General features: G+C 46.4%; 1 protein-coding gene across 1 annotated transcript in view; it reads right to left on the bottom strand.

Moving 5' to 3' along the window:
* The window catches only part of PKNOX2 (PBX/knotted 1 homeobox 2), a 3,383,295-nt gene that overhangs the window by 3,068,238 nt on the left and 290,116 nt on the right, over positions 1-24,941 (bottom strand). The window contains exon 2 of the mRNA XM_078683923.1: positions 19,734-19,860. The gene's annotated coding sequence lies outside the window, so the exon portion shown is untranslated. The remainder of the gene's footprint in view (positions 1-19,733; positions 19,861-24,941) is intronic.

Raw genomic sequence — 24,941 nt, 5'->3', positions numbered from 1 at the left:
TCCATTACCTTAGATTTTATGAAATGTAATTGTCAGAACAGTCAGTGGAGAAAATATTCAATGCACTCTGTAACCATGTGTTGTTTAGGAGCAATGTATCATCTGTATAGAAGCTAGTGAAGATGTGTGCTTTCTACTCCCAGCAGAGTTTATGGTTGAGTCCAACAAAGTTAATGGCATGCAAGCTATATCAAATACGGTATGACAAGCACACATCTGCATTAATCCTCTAGTCATGGCAATTCTTTTCTTTAATCCCTTTCTAATGCTTCAGCAGGACTCTTGCCCAGGTATTAGAACCTAGCTAAATCATTTTATGCTAAACAGCTAGTACACTATAAGCTTCCAATCACAAGTTTGCCTGCTCATTTGATACTTCACAATCCTCTAATTGGCAAGACTCTATTTTTTATTTATTTATTTATTTTGAAAGTTTTATAGAGCGCGAACAAGATCCTTACGGATATCAGAGCACTTTACACACAGAATGGGATAAAAAGGCAAAGGAGTAATAATTAAACAAAACATTTTGTGCAAAGATGAGCAAATGGTTACAAAAAAGAAACAAGGTAAGGTAGCAACGGTGCATAGGTGGTCAATATACATAATCATAGGAGGAAGAGTACTGAGTTACGAGATTACATTAGACAAAGTTCAGGTAAATTTAGCTAAGAGAAGAGATTTTACTTCTTTTTTGAAGGGGACACTTTACATTACGGAGAATTCTGGAGTCAATACTGGACCTTTTTGAAAATTACATGGAAAATTGTGACCAGATCTTGGAAACACAAATAGGAATACTCCAATATTTGGTGGACAAGGAAAAAAAGAAAATTAAGCAAAATCCTCAAATTTTGAGATTAAAAAAAGACAAAGTTAAGGGAAAAAAGGAACAAGGACCTAAAGCACTACTATCGGAAGATGATGTAACAGCTAAGATACAAAAGGTAACTCAAACTGGTAGAAACAGCCTGAAAGAAGAGAAAAGTAAGAACACAAAGGAAGACAAAATCTACTCCCTTCAGAAATTATTTATGGACCCTGTAAGCGAAAATAACACACACAACGTCATCTCATTCTTTCCAATCTTCAATCAGAGAAGATTGCAAGAATCATCGAGCCATTCTATAAATAAATACGAGATTACGTCACCAGTAATCTCAGATACAAAGAGAGCAGGGTCTACTTTAAAGAAAAAAGGAAAATAAAAATAAATACTAAAGAATTAAGGGGAAAAATAACAAGAAAAAAGTAAAACGAAGGGTCCCTAAACGAAAGGCACCGAATTTAAAATTCCCACAGTCACTCTCTGGCGTACAAGAAGTCTCTGTAAGCATAAAAACAATAGCTACACAAACCTCTATGCTAGAAAAGTCAATACAAAATAAAGATTATCAACTACTGTCCAACAGAGAAGAAGATCAGAAACAACAAAATCCCCCAGCAGCAAATTTTAAAACCATAAAATCATAAAAAGATCACCAGTTCAAAATCAATTTAGAAGGTGAAATCCAATCAATCTCAGAATATCCTAGAGGGAAGGGAACCCAGAACCATTAATGTTCTCTGGAAATAACAGACTTCTTCCCTTTATTCCACAAGGTCCATTCACTCCACTATCTAACTACATCAGAAATAAAGTTAGTGGTATTTCTAAATAAATCGCAACCTACAGTAGCAATAGTTGAGTTTTGGTCCGCCGTGATTCCCTCCATTATTTCTACATATAAATGGATTCAATGTAGTAGGAGTTAAACAGAAAGAATAAGCATTACAGAAAATAAAGCCAATAGAGAGGAACGAGAGCAACAACCAATATCATAATCAAATAACGTTTGGCACTAAGGACTCATCATGTGTCCCTAAAGGAAATTTAAGTGTTTCTCTTATAGATTGAGAAAAATGAATTTGGGACATTAATTCAACAAAAGCATAGATACCATGAAAGGAAAATACTTAGGGCCATATGTAGGTAGCTTAATACCGATCTCTAACGTCCGAAAATTCAGTAAATTAGCCATTAACGACCGGTATTTAGGCATTTGAGATGTAGGAGACCAAAAATAAGGATTCGGTAGTTATGAATCGGTAAATACGATTCATCATTACCGAATTCCAAATTACCGAATCGGTATTTACCGATTTCTTATTTACCGATTCGGTAAATGAGATACGGTAAAAAAGAGAAAAGAGATGTATGTAAAATCGGAAATACCGAATTTCATGAAATTCGGTATTTAAGAGTTGGTAATTACCACGGATTGAAAGCAGGTGGTAACCAGGTGCAGGCCATAAAACAGGCCCCAAAATGCAACAGTGTGATCAGAATGGCGGCTTTCTATGTGATAGCAAGGCGGCTATGGCTACAGGCAGCAGGAGAGAGGATCTGGAGACGGGAGGAGCAAGTCTACAGACAGCGGATTACACTCTTCCAACTTACTGAGGCAGAGATCCATGAAAGGTACAGGCTACACCCCCATACCATCCTGGACTTGATAAGGGACCTGCACCCACTCAAGGAGCACCCAACACCAAAGGCGTACGCCATATCACTGAGGAAAAAGGGTCAGGCAGATCAGGTCGATTACCCCTTCTCAAGGTTTGCCCGGCGTTAGCCGCCTCTCACCCAACTCTCGGTTACCAAATAAAGAGGCAGGCGCTGGAGACTGGAAGACAGGAAACAGAAGTTTTATTCCGACGGAGCAGAACACGTCAAATCAGACAACAGGGTATCTTCTCGAGTTGCTCTAGCCGCATCTCTGAGGCCTGGCCTCTTATACACAGGTTTATGGCTTTATTACATTTATGACATCCGTGGTATTGCTTTGAAGTTCACAAAGGCATCTTTGGAATCCCCGGTTCAGGCCCGTTCTCACACATATCTACAGTAGAGGTCCCCACCCAAATCACAGCATGATGGCTATCGCGCAGCTGGACATTCCGCTGGGAACAGGGATGTGGGCGATCGGTCGGATCTAGGGGGGTGAAGGCATTGATTAATCCCCGCTCCTTTGATGTGGGGCGAGGTCCTACTGTAGGGGGCAATAAACTGCATCTGCTGAGCTAAGTGATGGCCTGGGGTCAGGCCGGACAATCGGGCAGGGAGGAAGAGGTTATCAAAAAGGATCTGTTCTATGAATGAGATGAAAGAGTGAGGGGTTCAGCACGGGATGTGGCTCGGAGGCAGGGTCGCGCTGGAGGTGCGTTTATGACCCAAGCAGGAGAGACCGGGGGTTGTCGGGGATGCTTGCGAGGCTGGGTAGTGAGAGAGAGAGAGAGAGACGCTGGCTATCGGGAGTGGGCAGAGAGACCATGGCAATCAAAATGGTTGCCGCTTACGCGCACGTATGGATCTGAAAGGGACAAGATGGCGCCGATAATGTTTACGCCACAATCCAGATTTTAACAGTCCTCCCTTTTCAACATATCTAGCCAACTTGTCAATTTATGTCTATCCCCATTAGATTACGTATTTCGATATCATATAAAGCGTTCATACGTTCAGTGTCGAAATTCGGAGTCTTAGGGCACATGCAGTTAGCGATGAGTGAGCACAAAGGTGGCAAGCATTGAATACCTAGGCAACACCCACACAGTACCACGACCGGTATCAATATAAATGTAAACAACCTCCATCCCCAGTCCTTCAAAGTACCCCAAAACCAGCTCCCAAGCGACCATCCTTCTTGCTCCTGGTGAACCTCTGAGGAAAGTCTGTGGAGGTGCTTGATTGCTTTGTAAACTGAGGGCGAGTTATCTGGCACGTAGGTGCAACAGCTGGATCCGATGATGCGGCATGCTCCTCCACGGTCAGCTAGAACCACATCTAGAACAAGGCGGTTCTGAAGAGCCACCAGGCGGAAGCTCGGCCGTATTGTTAGTGAGGATGCCAGCCGTGATGTTCATGGTCGTTTCTACTGCCTGGGTCAGGTGTCGGATGGCGCGGCTGTTTGCCATTGGGCCCCACAGAGGAACAAGTCCCTTCACTGCATCCACGAACTGTGCTCCGGTGGAGTCGGCTTGTTCAATGTCTCTTGCGCGCTTCTGCCGGTGATGGTTTGCTGGGGCCACGTACGTTGGAGGGAGAATGAAGGCGATGTAGCCCCCCAACCTTTTGGAAGCCACGTGTAAGCTTTGGTGCCACAAACAAAGTACATATTCGGAGAAGCAACAAAGGAGGGGGGATCAATTGAGTCCAATGTTCTGGGGATGTGGCAGGAACTGTGGCCCACCAGCTGTGTTCCCAGGCCTTCGAGGCACACGAGGCCCGTGAGATAGATAACAGACAGAGCCACAGTCAGAGTGGCAGCAGTTCGTTTCCGTAGGTAGGAGAAGGTGGGTATGGCTGGGTTATGGAACACCGGCATTTCAACTCGTTCTTTGGCAGGGATGTCCATCTGGAAGGAGGGACCAGAGGTCAAAGGACAAAAGGGAGCAGATGTTCTTCCGGTTTTGTTCAGCCAGAACCCATGGTAGAAGTGTGACACTGTTTGACCAGAAGTGGCGTTGTCCTTGTAGCTCTCTTGCAAGAGAATCAACCAGGCAAGGCAGGAGCCGTGAACTGAGAACGGGGAAGGGATGAAAGGGATGGAGTGTCCGGTGGCATGCGGGAGCAACCCGCAGATCCAGCAGTTGGTGGCGTTGGCGGCAAGGTTGTGTTGGTGCAACAGTTGCACGAAGGAATTGTTCCAGAACTCCTTACGCCTTTCTTGGAGCTGAGGCGAAAGGGAGATCAGGTGATGCTCTTTCATGGTGGTTGGCTGTGCAGTGGTCAGCAATATCTGATGAGCGGGTGCGCTCTCTTCCACGATCCAGAAGGAAGTCATGAGGAGAAGGCAAAAGAGGAGGACAATGAAAAGGGCAATTGTCTTCGATTTGTGTATACTGTCAGTCTTTGGGTTCCGGTAGTGGGTATTTCCGGTTGCTTCCATCATCTTCTTATCTGGCGCTTCCATCATCTTCGAGGTGCTCGGTAGTGGGCAGAACCGCAGACTTCGTTTAGCTTCTCTCCGGGTAACCCTTGGTTGTGTTTAGGCTACCGTTCTGAGATTCAACTCAGTCTGTGGTCTACTTAGCCGAAGCTCCCTCCTTTCGACGCAGGAGATACCCTTCCCTGGATGGCACAGTGGGATCAGAGATTTTTGCAAGTTCGAGTGCCTCGGTATCAGGATAACAGTTCAGTGATGGCCGGTCTTTGTTCAGCAGTTCTTCTTGGGTGCTGACGTTTTCTGTCGTGGCCAGGGTCGAGGAGACCTTCTTACAGTGGTGTGCGTGCAGCCAGTGTCGTTTCCCCTCCACTCGAAGAGCCGTCTGGGTGGTGATCAGTACTTGCCAGGGGTCCGTCCACCGGGGTTCCAGACTCTTCGCCCGTTGGAAATTTCGGATCAGCACATAATCCCCCGGTTGGATATCGTGACCCGGACCCCTGGAAGCATCGGGGATGGCCTGCTGCACCTGCTGATGAATGACAGACAACGTTTTAGTCAATTTGCACAAGTAATCAGACAGTAGGACGTCCGGGACGTCGTGAATGGAGGTCGGTTTAGGGGCAGTCCAGAGGTTCATCGGTCGCCCAAATACAACCTCGTAGGGGGTCAAATGGTGCTTAGTGGGAGTGGAGCGCATCGATAGCAATGCCAGTGGGAGGGCATCTGGCCATTTAAGTCCTGTGGTGGCCACTATCTTCGACAGTTTTAGTTTCAGTGTGGCGTTGTGTCGCTCAACTAAGCCAGCGGATTGGGGGTGAAAGACTGCATGAAACCTCTGTTTTACCCCCAACCCTTTCAAGATTAGTTGGATAACTTCAGCTATGAAGTGGGGGCCGTTGTCGCTCCATAGAATTCGACAAAGACCGTAGCGAGGGAAAAACTCTTTCAGCAGTACTTTGGCAGTGGTCATGGCAGTGTTATCACGGGTTGGATAGGCTTCTACCCATTTGCTGAAAGCACACACAATGACTAATACATACTTCAGGCTTTGGCATCTTTCTAGTTGGATGTAGTCCATCTGGAGGACCTCAAAAGGATGGTCGGGGACCCCAAACCCTCCCCGGGGTACCACAGTTCCTTTCCCAGGGTTATGTTGCAGGTAGATAAGGCATTGCTGGACCAGGCGTCTGGCTGAGTCGGGGATTTTGTCGTTGTGCCAGACCTTGGAGATGAGTTCGATCATGGGGGCGGATCCTATGTGTGCAGGGGAGTGAGCCATAGTCAGTATGGGGATCAGGTATGAATTGGGTAACAACCATTTGTTAGTGTCCTTTGTCCGCCAACAGCCTTCATCGTCTTTCATTCCCACCCGTGTCCATTCAGTCAATTCGTGTGGTGAGCTGGCCATCTGGATGTCCCTAATCGTTTCCCTAGCGTCAGTCCATTTTCCTGCTTGTGACCTGGTCACATACATGCGTGTCGTCGTCCTATTCTCAGCTGTGGTTCGGGCGGTGATGTCGGCCAGCGCGTTTCCCTGTCCGACTAAGTCTGTCACCTTCCTGTGTGCCTGGCATTTGATTACAGCTAATCGTTTGGGGAGGAGAACTGCTTCAATCAGGGCGGAGACTAGATCTCCGTGGAGGATGGGCGTGCCGTGGAACGTCAGGAATCCCCTTTCTCTCCACAAGAGTCCAAAATGATGAACCACTCCGAAGGCGTACTGGCTGTCAGTGTAAATGTTTGCCGTAGTCCCTGTTGCTATAATACATGCTTGTGTGAGGGCAATCAGTTCTGCCGCCTGTGTGGATCGTTGCGTGATGCGGGCGGTTTCAACTACAGTTCGGGCTGTGGTAACTGCATAGGCAGCTGAGGTGGTGCCGTCGGGGAGTTTTATGCAAGAGCCGCCTACCCATAGCTCTCCGTCAGGGTCTGTGAAGGCGGTGTCTCGGAGGTCAACTCTACTCCTAGTCTGTTCGTCTGTGAGGGTCACACAGTCATGTATAGGGGGGACATTTGGGTAGTTTTTGGGCAGAGGCAACAAGGTGGCTGGGTTCAGTGTGGTGCATCTTTTCAGCGTGATGTGGGGTGCAAGTAGAGTCAGTTCCTATCCGGTCAGTCGTGCGCTAGTCAGGTGTTGTGTCTTAGTCTGGTTTAGGAGGGTGTCAACAGCATGGGGCACCAATACCGTGAGGGAATTCGAGAGTACGATCCCCTCACTTTGTCGGATAGAGACAGCAGCGGCAGCTACGGCTCGAAGGCAGGCAGGCAAGGCTCTCGCTACGGGGTCAAGGGTGGCAGAGAAATAGGCACATGGTCGTTGCTTGGGGCCAATAGTTTGAGTCAGGACAGACAAAGCGCACCCCTCCCTTTCGTGAGTGTAGAGAGAGAAGGGCTTGGTGTAATCGGGGGTTCCTAGGACTGGTGCAGAACAAAGGGCGTCTCGAAGTTCTTTGAAGGAAGATTGGCATTCGGGGGTCCAAGGGAGTGGGAAGGGGACATCTTTGGCTAGTAGGGAAAGTAGTGGCTTTACAATGAGGCTGAAATTTGGCAACCACTGCCGGCAGAAGGAGGTGAGGCCTACCAGGGAGCGGACTTGTTTCTGGGTCTTTGGGACAGGGGTTTCTAGAATGGCCTGAATTCGATCGGGTGTAAGCTTTCTCCCGCCTTTGGACAAGAGGTGGCCTAGGTAGGTGACCTGGGGTTGGCAGAATTGCAACTTCTTCTTGGAGACCTTGTGGCCATTTTCTGCAAGGAAGTGCAAGAGTTGGATGGTGGCTGTGACTGCAAGTGGAGTGGTGTCGGCCGCCAAAAGGATGCCATCGACGTACTGTATCAACACCACTCCCTCCGGTAGCTGAACGGCGTCCAGCTGTCTCTTGAGGGCCTGGCTATAGATGCTGGGACTTTCTGTGTAACCTTGGGGAGCTCTACAGAATCTATATGAGCGGGATTTTAACGTGAAGCCAAAAAGGTAGCGGCTGTCTGGGTGGATGGGGATGGAGAAGAAAGCGTTCTTGAGGTCTATTACAGTGAAGGTGGTGGCGGTGGAAGGAATCAGGGTCAGAATGGTGGCGATATCTGAGACTACGGGGTACTGAGGTACAACTACCTTGTTGACCTCTCGAAGGTCGATGATGAAGCGGTACGCTTTCTCATCTCCCTCGCCCTGCTTCTTCACAATGGGTAGGATAGGGCTGTTGCAAATATTGCTGACTACTTCCTCTACCACTCCGGCCTCTACCAGGGACTGGATTATCATTACCAATGCCTTCTCACCTTCGGGTGATATCCGATACTGTGGAAGTTTTGGGAGTATCGCATCTTGGCGAACAGTTATGTGCACGGGGTCGATCATCATTCGTCCTACATCAGCGTCAGTTTTAGCCCACAGATACAGAGGCAGAGAGTCAAGTAAGGATGCGTCAGCGTCAGAGATGGAGAACATGTGTCGTGCGGGATGAGGTCTGAGCAAAGTCGGGTTGTCGTACAGAATGACTCGAACTCCGTCCTGTGAACACCTGATGGTAGCTCGGAAATGCTTCAGTAAGTCAAGTCCCATAATGGCATCGGGGGTGTTGGAGGAAAGCAGAAACGTCGTGTCAGTGGGGTTACTGTCCAAGTCGAAGGAGACCGTGCGGATAAGGGGTTAGTGGAGGGCGTTCCATCAAAGCCTATTGATGTTATGCATGAGCCAGACAAGGGTGCCCTTGGAATCAGTCGTTTAGATAACGCACTACGTGTCGCGCCAGTGTCTACCAGAAATGGAGACTTCGTACCTAGGACCTTAGCGGTGACGTAAGGACCTTGCTGGTCAACATAGAGCTCGACTGGATCCCTCCCTTGCCCTAGGCAGTCCTATGCGAAGTCGCAGGCATCGTCACAGTCAGTCTGCTGGCATTGGTTCTGTCGGGGGTGGTCAAAAGTGTTCGGTCTGCCTGATCTGTCATTTCTGGCGTCGTTTGTGTGCCCTCGTCCCTGTCCTTTATTTTTCGGCCCACCCGCTACGTCTTTTGCGTCCCTATTTTTGTACATTTCTAGCAGGACCGGGCACTGGGACTTCCAATGCCCATATCCTTTGCAAAACGCACACTGGTTCTCATCGAGGTCTGTTCGTGGAGCGCCTGGTGCGGGTGTGCGGTCTCTAGGGGGGTGGATTTCTATGAGCGTTCAACTGGTAGTTTCCTCTATACTGTTCCCTTCCTGTCGTCACTCCTTGCAATTGAGCAATCATCACTCGTTCTTTCAAATCCGTTTTCTTTTTCTCAGTTGCCCTATCGTTCTCGTTCTTTTGCCGTTCGTAGTATTGAGCCATCTGAAGGATAGCCGCGGGTTTGGAGGCAGCCCAACTACTTTCACTAGTCTGCAGTTTTTGCGAGACTTCTGGTGTCAGGCCTTTTACAAAGTTCTGGACGAACAAGTGATGTCCGGTCGCAGAGGTCATGTCCTGGCCGCTGTAATCGGAGAACACCGTTTCGAACCGGGAGAAATATTCTGAGGCGTCTTCCTGTGGTTTCTGGCAGCAGGCCGTTACTACCGACCAGTCCACCTTCTTTTCTGGTACTATGGTTTTCAGTTTTAGTACTATTTTGTCTGGTAGGTCTAGAATCGATTTCAAGGGTTTCTGTCCGGGCTCTCGCTGTTTGTCTATGCCATCGAGTTGTGACCAGGTATGTCCGAACAGCTCAAGGTGGTCGACTTTCCGGATTTGCTTCCACACATCAGCTGGCAGACATAGCCCGAAAAACAAGTCGATGTCCGCTAGGGTCATAATCGTGGAACCCAAGGCGGTATCTAATTCTGTGTAGAAGGCAGTGGGGTTCTTTCGTAGATCGGGCAAGGACTTTCGGAAAGTCAGGATGTCTTGCCGATCCCAGGGTTGGTAGACCCAGTTGTACACTACCCTCCCTTTCGCATCTTGGTGGTTAATATCGTCGTGTGTTCCCTGTCCTCGTGAGGGGACCCAATAAGGTGCCGCTTCTCTTATTGGCATCATGGTGTCAGTTCTCTCGGTTTGAGGCTCAGTTGCTGCTGGGGTCGTGGTGTCGGCCTCTAATCTCTGTTCAGTGAGGTGGCGGAAGACTTCAAGCGTGCGCGAGAAGAGGTCCGTCACATCACCCTCGCCCTGTTCTCCAATGTCGACTTTTCTATACAGAGTCGTTAGGCTTTCAGGACCTTTGTTACGATACCGGTCTTCATAGGCGTTAAGGGTGTGGTAACAGAAACGTGCAACAAAGTGTCGTTTGTGGTTATCAGCATATGTATTGCATATATCTGTCACGTAATCTTCGCTTTCCTTCCGTTCTACTTGCGTCTTTGCGATCTTATCAATCCCTGCTCGTTCATCCTTATTCAATCGATGGAGCCTAGCAGAGTCTTTCTTCTTAGTTTCGGGCTCATCTAATGTTGCTGCTTGCGCTGCGCTGAGTACAAGGGGCTCGGCTGGCGCGGAGGCCGTGAGGACCGAGGCTCTGGCACTGCTCTCATCTGTGCTAGGGGGTTGCGTGCATTGCACTAGAGGTTGGGAAGGGGCATATGGAGGGGGCATGTAGATGATCGGGGGACCTAGCAGTAGATCATCGTCCGTTCGCTGCTTCGAAGGTAGCTCAGGGTAAAGCGTAGAGGGTGTTCTAACGGGACATTGGCTCGATGTCTCGGATTCTTGCTTCAGTCTAGCTCCCTCTCTTTCCTTTATCTCTTCTTTCAACTTGCTCGCAGCTAAATGAGCTGCTTTTCCCAATTCTTTCTCTAGTCTGACTTCGTTTCTTTTCTTTCATTGTTCCGTCTCCTTGCGCCACATGCCGAAACTATCAAGCATAGTGGGCGTTGTTTTATTGTTACAAAGGGCTGTTTCCAGCACGCTTATTTTTGCGTCATCGAAGGATCCTATCAGTGGCCACTGACTTTCCTGATCCTTTTTAGTATATTTATGCCATAACTTACTATAAGCTACGGCGACTAGTCCATACTTTAAAAACATATCCTTATTAGGGGTGCCTTCCAGAGGAGCTGGATGATCCACCTTTAATAAGCGGTCCGGGCTGAACCAACTACTGGACAATGGGGAGAAGATAGGCATGACGGGTTACAATGGGGACAAAAGTCTGCACTACCTATCCTTTCACTGCTTACAAAGACTAGACGGAATATCTCTATTCCACGTTATTTGTCAGCAGAAAATACCTCCAAAGAACTAAATGTCGAACAATTAATGTCCGTTCACTCAAACAATCAGTGTCGAGAAAGAAATAGGCACAACGGGTTACAACGGGGGCAAAGGCCTGCGTTACCTATTCTTCACTATCTGCAAAGGAGGACAGAATACTTTTATCCTTCCCCGTTTGTAGACAGAGAATTCTCGAGAAAACAATCCTCGAACAAACAATGTTCGGGCAAACAATCAATCAGTGGGGGAGAAAAATAGGCACGACGGATTACAACGGGGGCAAAAGCCTGCGTTACCTACCCTTCACTACCTGCAAAGGAAGAGAGAATACTTTCTATTTCTCTCCGTTTGCAGACAGAGAATCTCCAAGAGAACCAACAATTCGGAGAGTAATACTAGTATTTTCTAATCAATCAATCAAATATTTCACAGTTTGTCGTGTTACACGACCTTACCCGGACCGTATGGACAGTTTCCTGTCTTCCGATTCCAGCGCCCGATCGTCCTCTATCTTCTATCTTGGCACTCCTGATGGTTCCCAGTCAGGACCGTAGATCACTCGAGAGAGGTCTGTTCGGAACTAGTGAAGTTCGGATGATCGGCTGCCAGACGAGGGTTTATCGGGCAGGTGCACTTCCCGATCGTTGCAGTCGTTCACTCCGTCGTCAGGACCTCTCCCACTGGATCCACGTGTCGCTGATGGGCCCCACGTTTGGGACGCCAATTGAGGAAAAAGGGTCAGGCAGATCAGGTCGATTACCCCTTCTCAAGGTTTGCCGGCGTTAGCCGCCTCTCACCCAACTCTCGGTTACCAAATAAAGAGGCAGGGGCAGGAGACTGGAAGGCAGGAAACAGAAGTTTTATTCCGACGGAGCAGAACACGTCAAATCAGACAACAGGGTATCTTCTCGAGGTGCTCTAGCCGCATCTCTGAGGCCTGGCCTCTTATACACAGGTTTATGGCTTTATTACATTTATGACATCCGTGGTATTGCTTTGAAGTTCACAATGGCATCTTTGGAATCCCCGGTTCAGGCCCGTTCTCACACATATCTACAGTAGAGGTCCCCACCCAAATCACAGCATGATGGCTATCGCGCAGCTGGACATTCCGCTGGGAACAGGGATGTGGGCGATCGGTCGGATCTAGGGGGGTGAAGGCATTGATTAATCCCCGCTCCTTTGATGTGGGGCGAGGTCCTACTGTAGGAGGCAATAAACTGCATCTGCTGAGCTAAGTGATGGCCTGGGGTCAGGCCGGACAATCGGGCAGGGAGGAAGAGGTTATCAAAAAGGGTCTGTTCTATGAATGAGATGAAAGAGTGAGGGGTTCAGCACGGGATGTGGCTCGGAGGCAGGGTCGCGCTGGAGGTGCGTTTATGACCCAAGCAGGAGAGACCGAGGGTTGTCGGGGATGCTTGCGAGGCTGGGGAGTGAGGGAGAGAGAGAGACGCTGGCTATCGGGAGTGGGCAGAGAGACCATGGCAATCAAAATGGTTGCCGCTTACGCGCACGTATGGATCTGAAAGGGACAAGATGGCGCCGATAATGTTTACGCCACAATCCAGATTTTAACAATCACCACATGTGCAGGCGCTCTGTGTGAGAAGTTAGCCTGGCATACTATTCTAGTGGGCACCTTGCACCAGTCTAAACGACCCTGATGATGGTGGTTGTAAAGTCAACCTTATAGATCAGCTATCCTAGTGGTAGCATGGACCAGCAGTCTTAGGCTAAAACTTCAGAGAGCATGTGAAGCCAGCTGTTTTACCATATATAATCCCTTGAATACCAAATGAAAGGACACCACACAAGGTATGTATCAAATATATATGTATTTATTACTAACACAACCCCCTGCACTCTTTATGAGATCAGAGTTCGAGATACGTTACAAGTTACTCATTTTGTATACTATAAGTTGCACAAATACAATTCTGCCCTAGGGGCCTCATGGACCATATACTAAGTAAGTGGTATAAGGACTACTTCAGGAATAGTGAATAGGCCTAGGGCCTAGGGAATTACTGGGGCTACACTACAGAACCAAAGGTTAGGAAGTAGGAGACCCACGGGAGACGCATGCAGTTTTGGAAGACAGTCGCGAGTTACCATAGAATTATAATGGGAACGTAAAAGTTACAAAGTAGTAGATTACGGACACTTCCGGATGGACTACGGTAAAACCCTTTTAAACTAGGACACTTCAAAAGTCAACACCCACGGGAGTACCGGAGTACTCGAGTTACCTCACCCAGGGAAGCCGGGTGCATAGGTGTATTTTCGTGTCGGGCTTCGTCGCTTTTTCCTATGGATAGCTGCAAAGAAGTGCTGCAGGCGACCAGGAGAAAAGTGTCCGGGTGGATCCAATGCTGGATCGAATCTGAGAAGAACCTGAAAGCAGAGGGGATAGAGTCTGGGTCACTAGCCAGTGACCAGGAAGGAACCAGGAAGGAACCAGGCGATGTCAAGATGCAATCAGGTGAAGAGGTGAAGTTTGTCTCTGCAGCCACGAGGACCAGGAGGCGTCGACGACAACCAGGAGCTGGAGTCGAGCTGTCCCGCGATGAATCTAGTTGACTGCGGTGTCGGCATCCGGATTGGACCCAACAAGCCTTGGCCAACACAATCCATGCAGGAAAAGAAGATTGGCTTCAGGTCAGACCAGCAATGTCTGGGGAGCTTCTCCTTCACAAGGAAGCTGGAGCAAGCCCGGAGCAACCAAGCAAGTGGTGTAGTTTTAAAAGAAAGGTTTTGCAGGGCTAACTAGCCAACGGACTAGCAACCGGGAAGACACGTTGAGCTGAAATGCAGGAGCAGGCCCCACACTGCACGCGTGGAGTGTGGAGGGCTTAGCTTCAGTGCAAATGGCGCTCGGTCTGGGGCTTCTTAAACCCCAATGCACAACTTCCAGGGTGCCTCGGTCGTTGCACTGTTAGCAAAGTGCAGGTAGTCCAGGGAGGCCGGTCCCACGTCTCTTGTGTCCGCCATGGGTCTCAGCTTTGCTGTGGATGTGGATCGGAGTCGGAGAAGTCTGGAAGTCCAGTTCCTGAGTCGCTGAGTCTTCGGGTTCCGGCAGGAACGTCGACAAAGCAAACCGGCAAGTTACTGGTGGTGCCTGTTTGCACAGGGTGGTCACTCCTTGACCACAAGGGAGATGTCTTTAGTCTTCTAGTTGGTATAGAACATCGAAGGTCCAAGAGTTCCATTTCAGAGGAATATAATGCACTTAAGAGTATATGGTATGGCTATATCATAGAACAGCTATAAGGACATGGTTCCGAAAGCTGCAGAGGGGCTCAGCTCATGCTAGGGCACCCTCTCACATAAAACCAAGCACTCTGCCTTACAGGATTGTAAAGGCCTGCCGTAGGAGTGCTTATAGGGATATATGTGTCTATATATAAGGGTAGATATAGGTATACTATATCTAAGCAAGGGATGATTACACCACCTTGCCCAGGCTGAGTGATCAGCCTGTGGTGTCAGTTTGGATGGCCAGCCAGGGGTGGCATAATACATGCTGCAGCCCCTGGTAAGCCTTGGATGCACCTATGCCCCGGGTACCTATGGTACACTATAGAGGGGCTCACAAGGGTGACCCAATACCCAATTAGGTATGTACCTTAAGTACATGGTATCAATGTAGAGAGAGAAGAGCTGGGATGTGGGTCTGGTTAGCAGGCCCACAGCCACAATAAATTCGAAAAAACAGTAAATCACAGCAAAAAGTGGGGGTGACCATAGGAAGCAGACCCTATTCTCCTACACTCTGTAACCTACACCTACTTGCATCTGGCAGTTACCAGGGGGTGATATCTGCGATAGGTGGGGTGTACAAGAGCTGCCTGTCCCATTTCTTCAGGAAGTTCCTAGAGGCCATGATGCAGAGACTGCATCCTTACATCAGCTTCCCTGACACACATGCGGAACTGCTGAAGACCAAGACTGACTTTTACCAAATGGCACAGTTCCCACATGTCATCGGCTGTAATGATGGCACACACATCCCAGTCTACCCACCTGCAGCCACTTAGTACATCTACAGGAACAGAAAGTCCACCCACTCCATAAATGTGCAGGTAATCTGTGATGCTGCCAACATAATCACAGACATCGTGGCCAAATTCCCTGGAAGCACCCACGACTCCTACATCTTCCAGAACAGTGGGATCTACACACGCCTGGCAGCGGGGGAATTCGGAGAATGATACCTGCTAGGTAAAACACTGTGACACACCCTGATAGATACTGCAGATGTAGGTCTTGTTGTGCATGTGATTAATGGCTCTCTCTTTTCCACATAGGCGATAGCGCATATGCCGTCTGCTCATTCATCCTCACTCCCTACCTGAACCCATCAACCCAGAGTGAGAGACGATACAACGTGGCACACAAATCTATACGCAACAATGTGGAGCGCACCTTTAGGCGGTTAAAAAGCAGGTTCCGCTGCCTCCACAAAAGCGGATGCACACGTCAGTACTCACCGCATATCTGCTGTAAAATCATTGCAACTTGTGCAATGCTGCACAACCTTGCCACTGGGAAAGGAACAGCAGTAGAATTAACAGATATTGAGGATGATGATGATGAATTTGCACACCCTGAGCCCAACACAGCAGGAGTGGCGCCAGCAACAGATGGGAGACAAAGACGGGCAGAGATCACACGCAACTATTTCTAAGTAAGTAAGGAGACACAGCCAGTTGTTGTATGTACACGATGTAGTTTTTATTTCTTGGCACTACGCCAGTACACAAAGGCCCAAATGTGCCAGTCAAATTGTTGCCATCCATTAGGGAAGTCCTGGGTTACTTCACCCATTCCAGTTCAGGGAGTGTGGGCAGCATCAGTGTCTGCGGGCACCCCCACCGGTGCTGAATGCCATTGGCTGGCTGTCCTCACTGGCTGTGTGGGCAGTGGCAGCCGCTTGCTGCTCCTCCGGGTGTCAGTAACAGGGGGGTCATGCTGCTCCTACTGGTGGTCTCCTCGCTCTCCCCCACATTCATAGCACCAGTATTTGCTGACTGAGAGGTCAGCAGCACCTCAACTGCACTTGTCACCCTCACAAGGCCCCTGGAGACTTCACTGCTACAGTGTTGATGCTGCGCCTGCAGAGCAGGGAAGGGGCAGTGGCCAGGCGGTTCACTGCCCTTGTGTGTTGTTCCGACCTCTGCCTCTCCCTGTGCCTTGTTGCTCTGTCCTCGTCCAGCTTGCTGCACAGCAGCAGCACTGACTGGGAATGTCCTGCATGCCCGCAGCCATCTCTCTCATTACCTCCGCCATTGAGCTGATGCCCTTATCAATGTTTTACACATTTTCATTTAGGTGCTTCATCTGTCATTGGACCGACTGGATGGCCTTCCCCTGCAAGCGCTGCACCTTTACCATACTAGCCTCAAAGTCAGCAGAAGACACCAGGACCTTCGTCATGTTGTTTTGGACTGCTGTCCCTGGCCCTGCGGCGTCTGGCACCTGTGTGGGCCTCCTTGGCGGTGGACTGCTGATTAGCATTGCTGTCCCCAACTGCCACGGTTGATGTGTCAACCCTCACCGTGTCTTCTGCGGAAGACTCCATTTCCAGGAGTGTGCCCACAACATGCCTCCTGGTTCTTTGCACTGCAGGTGTTGTTGCAGCCGGTGACGCTACCAGTTGAGGTGAGGACAGGAGTAGTGGTGAGGCCAGCAGCTCTGGGGAGGCCAGCAGCTGTAGTGACGCTGGCTGGTGGGGTGAGGCCAGCACCTGTGGTGACGCTGGCAGATGTTGCGAGACTGGCAGTGCTGGTGATGTCGCTGTAGCTTGTGTGGTGTGCCCTGCACTGGTACTCGCCTCCTGACTGCCTTCCCTCCGGGGTGCATTACCTTCCTTGTCCTTGGGACGCCTGCAAGATGTCTCGCCTGTGGACAGAAAATTGTACATTAGCTCTGTGGTCCTGCAGCCCTGCTTATACAATTAAATTCTCATCTCTGAAACACTGTTGCTATTGCGTCAGCTTACTCATAACTGATGTGTATCGCATGCCTTGTTGATTGGTGTGTTGTCTGACATGGTAGGTGTTTCACTGACTACATCTCCCATAATGCGTTGCTGGTGTATACTAAAACCTGCACTGGAGTGGGGTTTACACTACCACATTGGGGAAGGGGAAAGGGAAGGGGAAGGGGTGGGGGTGATTGCTGTGCATGCTTCTTACCTTTTTTGGTGGTAGCTTGGGCTGAGCTGTCTGCATCCCCAATCCCACATACGCTGTCTGGCTCTATAGTGGACTCCACCAGCTCCTCAAGCTCAGTCAGGGCAGGTGCCCTGTTCCTCCCTCCCTCCCTCCTGTCGCTTGTTTCTGGAGCTCAGCCATTTTTCTCTTTGTCACGCTCCGGAGGTCATACCACCTCTTCTTGAGGTCGTCGATGTCCCGTGGGGTCACTCCTATGGCATTCACCTTTGTTTGTATAGCCAGCCAAATCTTCCTTTTTGCAGATTCTGCCACCTGCAGGGACTGCTTGCCAAACAACTTGTGGTGTTCCTTCACTACCTCCTCCACAAGGACCTGCAGCTCCATGGTGCTGAGTTTCATCTTCCTCTTTCTCTCTGCTCCTTCCCTTTCAGTCTCCTTGCTTGCCATTGTGCTGTTTTCCTGGAGTATGTATCGCAGTGTCTCAAGGGCTCCGCTCTGCTCTCCCAGCCCCTCCAGCAGCTTCAGATTGAGTACACCTGAATGGGTGTGGCCACTTCCTGGTTGGGAGGTGGGGTGGTTGCACCGGATTGGCGGATTCCTTGTTTGTTTCTATTTTTGAATTGCCGAATCGGTATTTACCGAATCAGGTTTTACAGATTCAGATTTTACCGATTGGGTTTTTACCGATCGGTGTTGGGGATTCGGTATTTCTTTAACGAATTTTACCGATTCGGTAAATATTACCAAATTTGTACCTACATCCCAAATACGATTTCTTATTACCGATTCAGAAAAAAATCGGTAATAATCGGTATTTGAGGTTCGGTATTTGTGATTTACCTACATATGGCCCTTAGTCCTGGATTTCTGGCAACCTGAATAGTAACAAGCAGGAAAAGGCAAATAAACTCCCTTTTTAGCAGAAGTCTAAAAATTGTGTTGTGGAACATCGCCAGCAAAGATTCCCAAAAATTAGCACTAATCCTGGAAAATACTCCTACAATAGTAACTCTCCAAGAAACATGGGCTTTAAAAAACTTTGACCAGAAAAATTACTCTGTATATGATGTCACGGCGGAGGCCGTAATAAGGGGCCACGCAAAAGTTGGACTTACAATCCGATTAAGGGAAGAAATACAGTGGGAACTGGAAGTAATCAGTATGGCTATAACTAATGCTCAATTAATTAAGTTAAAACTTTGGAAAGACAGGGTAAATGCCACTCAAGATCTGCTAATGTTTAATGTTTACATTCCCCCAGGACTTGCATTTCACGCTTTAATAATAAAAACATTTGAGATAATAGAATCCGTAATAGAATCCAAAGGGTACCCTCTCGTAATTCTAACAGAAGTTAGTAATGTGAAAATCCCAAATGCACCCCAGAAAAAATGTGGGATCAAAGAAGAGGAAACTTTGTCTATTCCAGCACCCCTATTTCCAACGACCATAAAAGCAGATAAACGCAGGAAAATACTTCTTACATCTGTGAACTCAATAAATGGAATCATATTAAATGGGAGAGTAGTAGGAGATGTTCCCGCTGCTTTTACGAAAAAGGTACCCTCAGCACCTTTATTTTAGACTACATAATTAGTAGTCAGGACTTATTTAGAAAAGTTCAATATCTAAATAAAAATTTTACACAAGAAAGGGATCATGCAAGCCTGTATTTGAAAATCAAAGTCCAATTACAGTCTACCTTCTCATGGGTCTTAACACAGGTGAATGGCAATGCTGAAATAGAACAATAAAAAGAGTGGAAAATATGGAATTACAACACGATTAACAATGGGAACTCTGCAATAATCTCCTCGCAACTAGACCAAAACAAAAACCCATTTGATCCCATAACAAGATAGCAAAAACACTGTTGCCACCATTGTGACTAACCTCTAAGAAATATCAAATAGCCAGAGAAAGGGCCCTAAGCAATTAAAAAGATTAGATTGCAATTTCTGCACTATTCGGTGATCAGACAGAAAAAAAAAATTAAGTTCGAAAAGTCCGTAAATGGAAAAAAGAAAAAAACGCCAAGACCTAAAAGACAAAAACTGGGTCGACCTCCAGACATCAGTTAAAAACACAGCAAGTCATTCTGGAGCACAATTGGTAAAGCTACCGGAACAAGGAAACCCCTGCAAACTTCTCTAGTGTCATCGCTTGACTGGGAAAAATATATTTGGGGTTACAAAGTAAATAAGACCTCTGAAAAATTGAGTCACAGGAGGATAAAAAAATAATCCCGATATTTGAGCACCATCAGAACGGCAAATTGCTCACTATATATAGGTTGTTGGAACCTCCGCAGCAATGGGACATGACAAAATCCTGATCAAAGTTCTTCAAAGCAACCCAGAAGAGTTGAGCAACATTTTAGCCTCCCTATATTCTTATTGCTACGATTCTGGAGTATTATATGATTCCTCTTTTTAAAAAGGCGCTCATTTAATTCTGAGTAAATACCTTCAAATCCCCCTGCTGGATGCCACCAGGAAAATCTTCACTGCCAGCGTCTTGGACCAACTGAAAGACTGGGCCTTTTCTAGAGGAGTGATCCCAATGACTCAAGCTGGATTCCGCTGAAGGGACTCTGTAACAGATAATATTGCGGCATTACAGACAATCAATGTAATATTAAAATTGCATGTCGTCTACAGTGTATTTGAAGACTTTACAACTGCTGTTGACAGAGTAGACAAACCTACCTTCTGGAAGTAGCTAGAGAAGTTAGGAATACCTGACAATCTTTTAACAATAATTATCTCCCTCCATACAGCAACATGGTGCGGAGGACAAATGGGGGGGGGGCAGAAGGGATTTACCTGATCAATAGCTAAACTAAACGGATTAAAGCAAGGCTTTCCCCTGGCCCCTCTTCTATTTTCCCTCCACATAAGCGATCTCCCGGAATGTATGTTAAAAATTAATAACTTTCCTCCAAAAATAGCATCCAACAAAATCCACATTTTGATGTATGCCGATTATGTTGTTATACTAGATCTAACACCAATTGGGCTACAACGAAATCTAAACGTGTTATCTCCCTTCACAGAAGAAAACTTCTTAATGAAAAATATTATTGAAACAAAAGTAGTACGTTTTAGAAGAAAAAAACAATTCTCTCATTTCAACTGGACACCGGGGGATAAACCTTACAAAACTCTTCCCATTTCCATCACGTAGGCCTCAAAGCACATGCCCATATTGACATTTTCACACTTTAACCCCTTCAGTGCTAATGACAAGGGTAACTCGTCATGGAGTTTCCATTGATTTCAATGGAAAGTCAATGGGAAGAGGGGGATGTACCTTAGCAGCCAAGTGGTTAATAGAGGTTTATTGTATGAAAATACCTTTGACCTTATCCTATGCTCTAGAATATATTCCAAGCAATAACTGGCAAGAAACAAATATAAGAGAAGGGAACTTGCTGTGTAAACTGATGAATGTCCTTCAAGGAGTTCTAGTCCAAGCATTACGTCTTGAGCTGTCTTTATTCGGCTCTTATGCTAGAGCCATCGTTAATATAATAAGATGGGCTTCCAATCTCTTACATGCTGAACCAAGGATCATTAAGAGCATACTAAAACTGGAGACCTTTAAAAAATAGTCACTACAATACACCTTTAATAGGAATCTTAGCATAGTATTAGACATTTCACACTGCATGATAGCACTTTTAAAGTCTTGGATCCCCATACATCTGAGGTTATTTTTTAAAAACTCAAACCCCAAGAATAAGCCATGACCTCAATCTCAAACATTGTTCTCAAAGAAAGCAGTACGCACAGTACGCAGACACTATAGAATATAAATCTCCTCAAGGAAATTTACATTTCACATCAGTTCACAGGGTGTGTCGTTGTATTATTTTAATGTGGCTGGGGATTTTACTGTTAAAAGCTCTTAGGATGAACTGGAACAACTTTGACAAAACTACAGGTCTATGCGATTTGTGTAATGGTGGAGTGCAAGATTTACCACTTGTATAGTTTGTATGTCCAAACTGGACCCTAGTAGAGGCCAGATATTGTCATCTAAAACCTATCTGTCTTAGATATACCATATTCACAGCACAAAGTCTAATAATGTTTTTTAAATCGCCACCTAATGAATGTCTGTTACAATCTGTTTCAAATTAAAAACATTTTTTTAAAGAAGATTCATTATAACTGCTTTTTTAAGAAAATTGAAATGTATTTTTATCTATTTGTTGACCACTGTAGAGGTCTTAGGCTCAGATGTAGGTAAAAAATATTTACCGATTCTTAATTACCGAATTTTACCGATTCGGTAATTAAGAATCGGTAAATATGAAGGGTGGACATGTAGGTCCATCCAGATGTGTATTTTACCGAATCGGTAAAAATCGGTATTTACCGAATCGGTAAATACCGACCGGTAATGCTCCATTCATTCCTATGGGCTTTGAAGCCCATAGGAATGAATGGGGCATTACCGGTCGGTATTTACCGAATCGGTAAATACCGATTTTGACAAGGGTGCAGGGGGTGTCACTTTGACACCCTCTAGCACCCCCAAAAAAGGGTCGGGGCCATATGGCAGGCAGACCTGCCCTAAGGACAGGTCTGCCTGTCATGTGGCACAGGTGTGCATGCACACATGTGCATGCACACCTGAATCGGTATTTCACCATCAAATTGAATTTGATGGTAAAATACCGATTTCTTAGGCCTTGTGGGACTCATAAGAGTCCCACCTACATATCAATTTTACCGATTCTGTAAAAATACCGGTCGGTAAATTTACCGACCGGTAAATTTACCGATTCTGCCCCCTACATGTCAAAATCCTTTTACCGGTCGGTAACGGCCGAATTCGGCCGTTACCGACCGGTAAAACCCTACCTACATCTGGCCCTAAATGCTTAATCTGCACATGCAAAGGCCGCTTGAATACTGGTATAGGTGTTAATTGATAGAGTTCACACACGACTTGAAAGATTTCATTTTTTTAGGGGTATTGAAAGGGTGTTCCAAGCTGAGTTATGGAGTATGTGATTTGAATGGACAGTTGTAAAACTCTTTGCACCAGATGCAATCTGCATATTACTAAAACATACACTTTGAAATCACTTTTTTGCCTTTAACTTAAATTTATTTCTGCATTTTGTGTCGGCCTAAATTTATAATGTGAGTAATATAAATTTAAAATAGTGACTAACACACTCACATTACTTTCTGCGAGGGGCAGGGATCTATTATCATGAAAATACACAAGTCACTATGCCCTGTTAGCCAAACAAGATTCATTTCCATGTGCCTCTGATTGCCCACACATACATTTGCATTGATCAAATTAATGAACATAGGTGTCTTAATATAAAATAGTGCATTTCCCTTTGATTTGATTAGCTTGCATTTATTTTACATTTAGTATATTAGTTATTTTATATGCAGTTACCTGATGGTGAAAGATCAATAAAGTAGTCACTGAATATTTTGTTCTTATATAGCAACACCTATGATTATGCCTCCGGTCTCACCGACCCCCATCCCAGTTGCACTCAGGATCACAGTATCCATACTTGTTTTTAATGCACTTCGACTGCTACATTGACTAGCTATGTAAAGTCTGAGAAAGCCAGTGAAGTTAGTATATGGTTTCCCGTGGTCCCTCAACTTCACAATGTATCTTTTTTCCTTTTAACAGATATTGTGTCAAATGAATCTGTGATCTGTATTTACTTAACACAGTCTACTATATATCTGACAGAATTGTACAAAGCCACTGTCCTCTGGTGTCATAGGAGATTGGGATAAAGAAAGTAATCTTGTTGGTTGCTTAAATTCACTAGGGGCATATTTATCATAGTTTCACGCAACACAGCAAGTCACCTTGCTGCGCTGCACTGCGTTAAAGTGAAAGAGCAGGAATGTGTCATATTTAACATCATATGGCACATTCCTGTCCTTTTCCATGCACTGGCACCCTCCTGGCTGCTTAGCGCCAATGCAGGCACTCTTGCACTATGGTGACTGTGTTGCAAACAGGATTGTTTTTGTGCAGAAATGTATACCTTTCTGCACAAAAACAATCCTGAGAGGCATTTTCCTCTTTCTACGTGTGCTGCAGAATGCAGCACACGTAAAAAGACAAAAAACGAGGAGAATTAAATATATTTCTCCTCGTTACACTGCCCCCCACAGGGAGTCATAGCATTTTGACACATTTCCAGGGCTCCCAACTAATGGTAAACCTGGAAATGCACAAGAATCCATGAGTGGAGAGATGGGAACACCCACGCTCCACCCATGAAATGCCTCCCTGGACTACAGTAGCGAAAAGTAGCGATTTGTGCTGCTTTGAGTTACTCCAGATTTATTAAGCCATGCAGGGCAGCACAAGGTGGCCTTACATGGCTTGATAAATCTGACTTTAGTGTTGTACCATCCTTGCGCCTCCGTGCATGGCGCAAGGGCGATGCCCCTTTGTGTGACCACGAAACCTAGGTTAAAATCCCAGCTCACCCACATGACTAAATTGTGTGATGTAAGTAAAATCAATTTACTTCATTTGAGAGCACTTTCAAATAATTCAGTTCAAGATGGATTCTACATGAAAATCTCACTTGTACATCCGTTAATGTTCTGTAACGTTTCACCGGCCATAAAAATATTATTGGCAGTGATCTAAGGTACACCAGACAATTGGCTCACTTTGTTCACCAATGGCTTTGTAAGAAGGGAGAGTTAATAAATATTTTTAAAGTTCATGTTTAGAAACTTCCACTTCAAATAAATATCAATGCAATGTTGTGATCTAATATACTAAACAGAAATACTACCATGTGTTAACGAAACACTTTCTACATTTTAAAGTCTTTATCATGTTCTTATATTTTGTGTTCAAGATCCTCATGTTTTTGGCACCTCGGGATGAGCAAGACCATTGGTTGGGGGTTGGCTCAACTCTAGAGCCATTTCAAGACATGGACAGAGTGGACAGTTACAAAGGGACACATTTTCCAAGGGGCTCATCCTCGGCCTGCCTTCTAGTAGCACCACCAATGGACCATCACACAGGCAGAATATGCCAGGGTGGTTGGGCGGTGTTTATTCTGCCACTTGACAGTGCTTCTTATGTTTCAGTCCGCTCTGCTGAGATTACTCTCCATGCACGCAATACTTTCCTATACTCAAGGAGGGCCCATCTGATTTTAGCAATTGTTCTGTCTTATTCTTCTTTCCCTTATTTGTCCAGTTCTTATGAATGTCCCTTTGAATCAGTTGCTATGAATCTCCCATCAGATCTTCATATCAACCTGCTCTTTAATTATCTGTCTGGTGATCGAACTCCTAGTTTATAAATGTAGAGTCCCTGAGGCACATGCTAATGTATCAGTCGGGTCTTCTTGATGCTGTGAGTGTACAGACAAGTTGTGGGTTCCTCACATCCTGACATTAGGTGTGCCAACTGCCACCCACACCATAAGCTCTACCTTATTTTTTTTTTAGTTTGACATCTTGTGGAGGGTGAGGTTAATAGAAAGTTAAAAAGACACTTAATATTGAAATGTTTAGAAACATGACCAAAATCTTGCTGTTGCTTTCTCTCCAGGAAAGATTGAGTAGATTTGGGTAGGGGCGATGCCCTTGACACCATGCAGAAGGGCATCAATTTACTGTTGAAGAAGGACATAATGAATGT

The sequence above is a fragment of the Lissotriton helveticus genome, chromosome 3_1 (genome assembly GCF_964261635.1).
Source record: "Lissotriton helveticus chromosome 3_1, aLisHel1.1, whole genome shotgun sequence".
NCBI lineage: Eukaryota > Metazoa > Chordata > Amphibia > Caudata > Salamandridae > Lissotriton > Lissotriton helveticus.
Note: the sequence above shows the minus strand (reverse complement) of the source record. Positions and strands in the feature narration are given on the sequence as shown.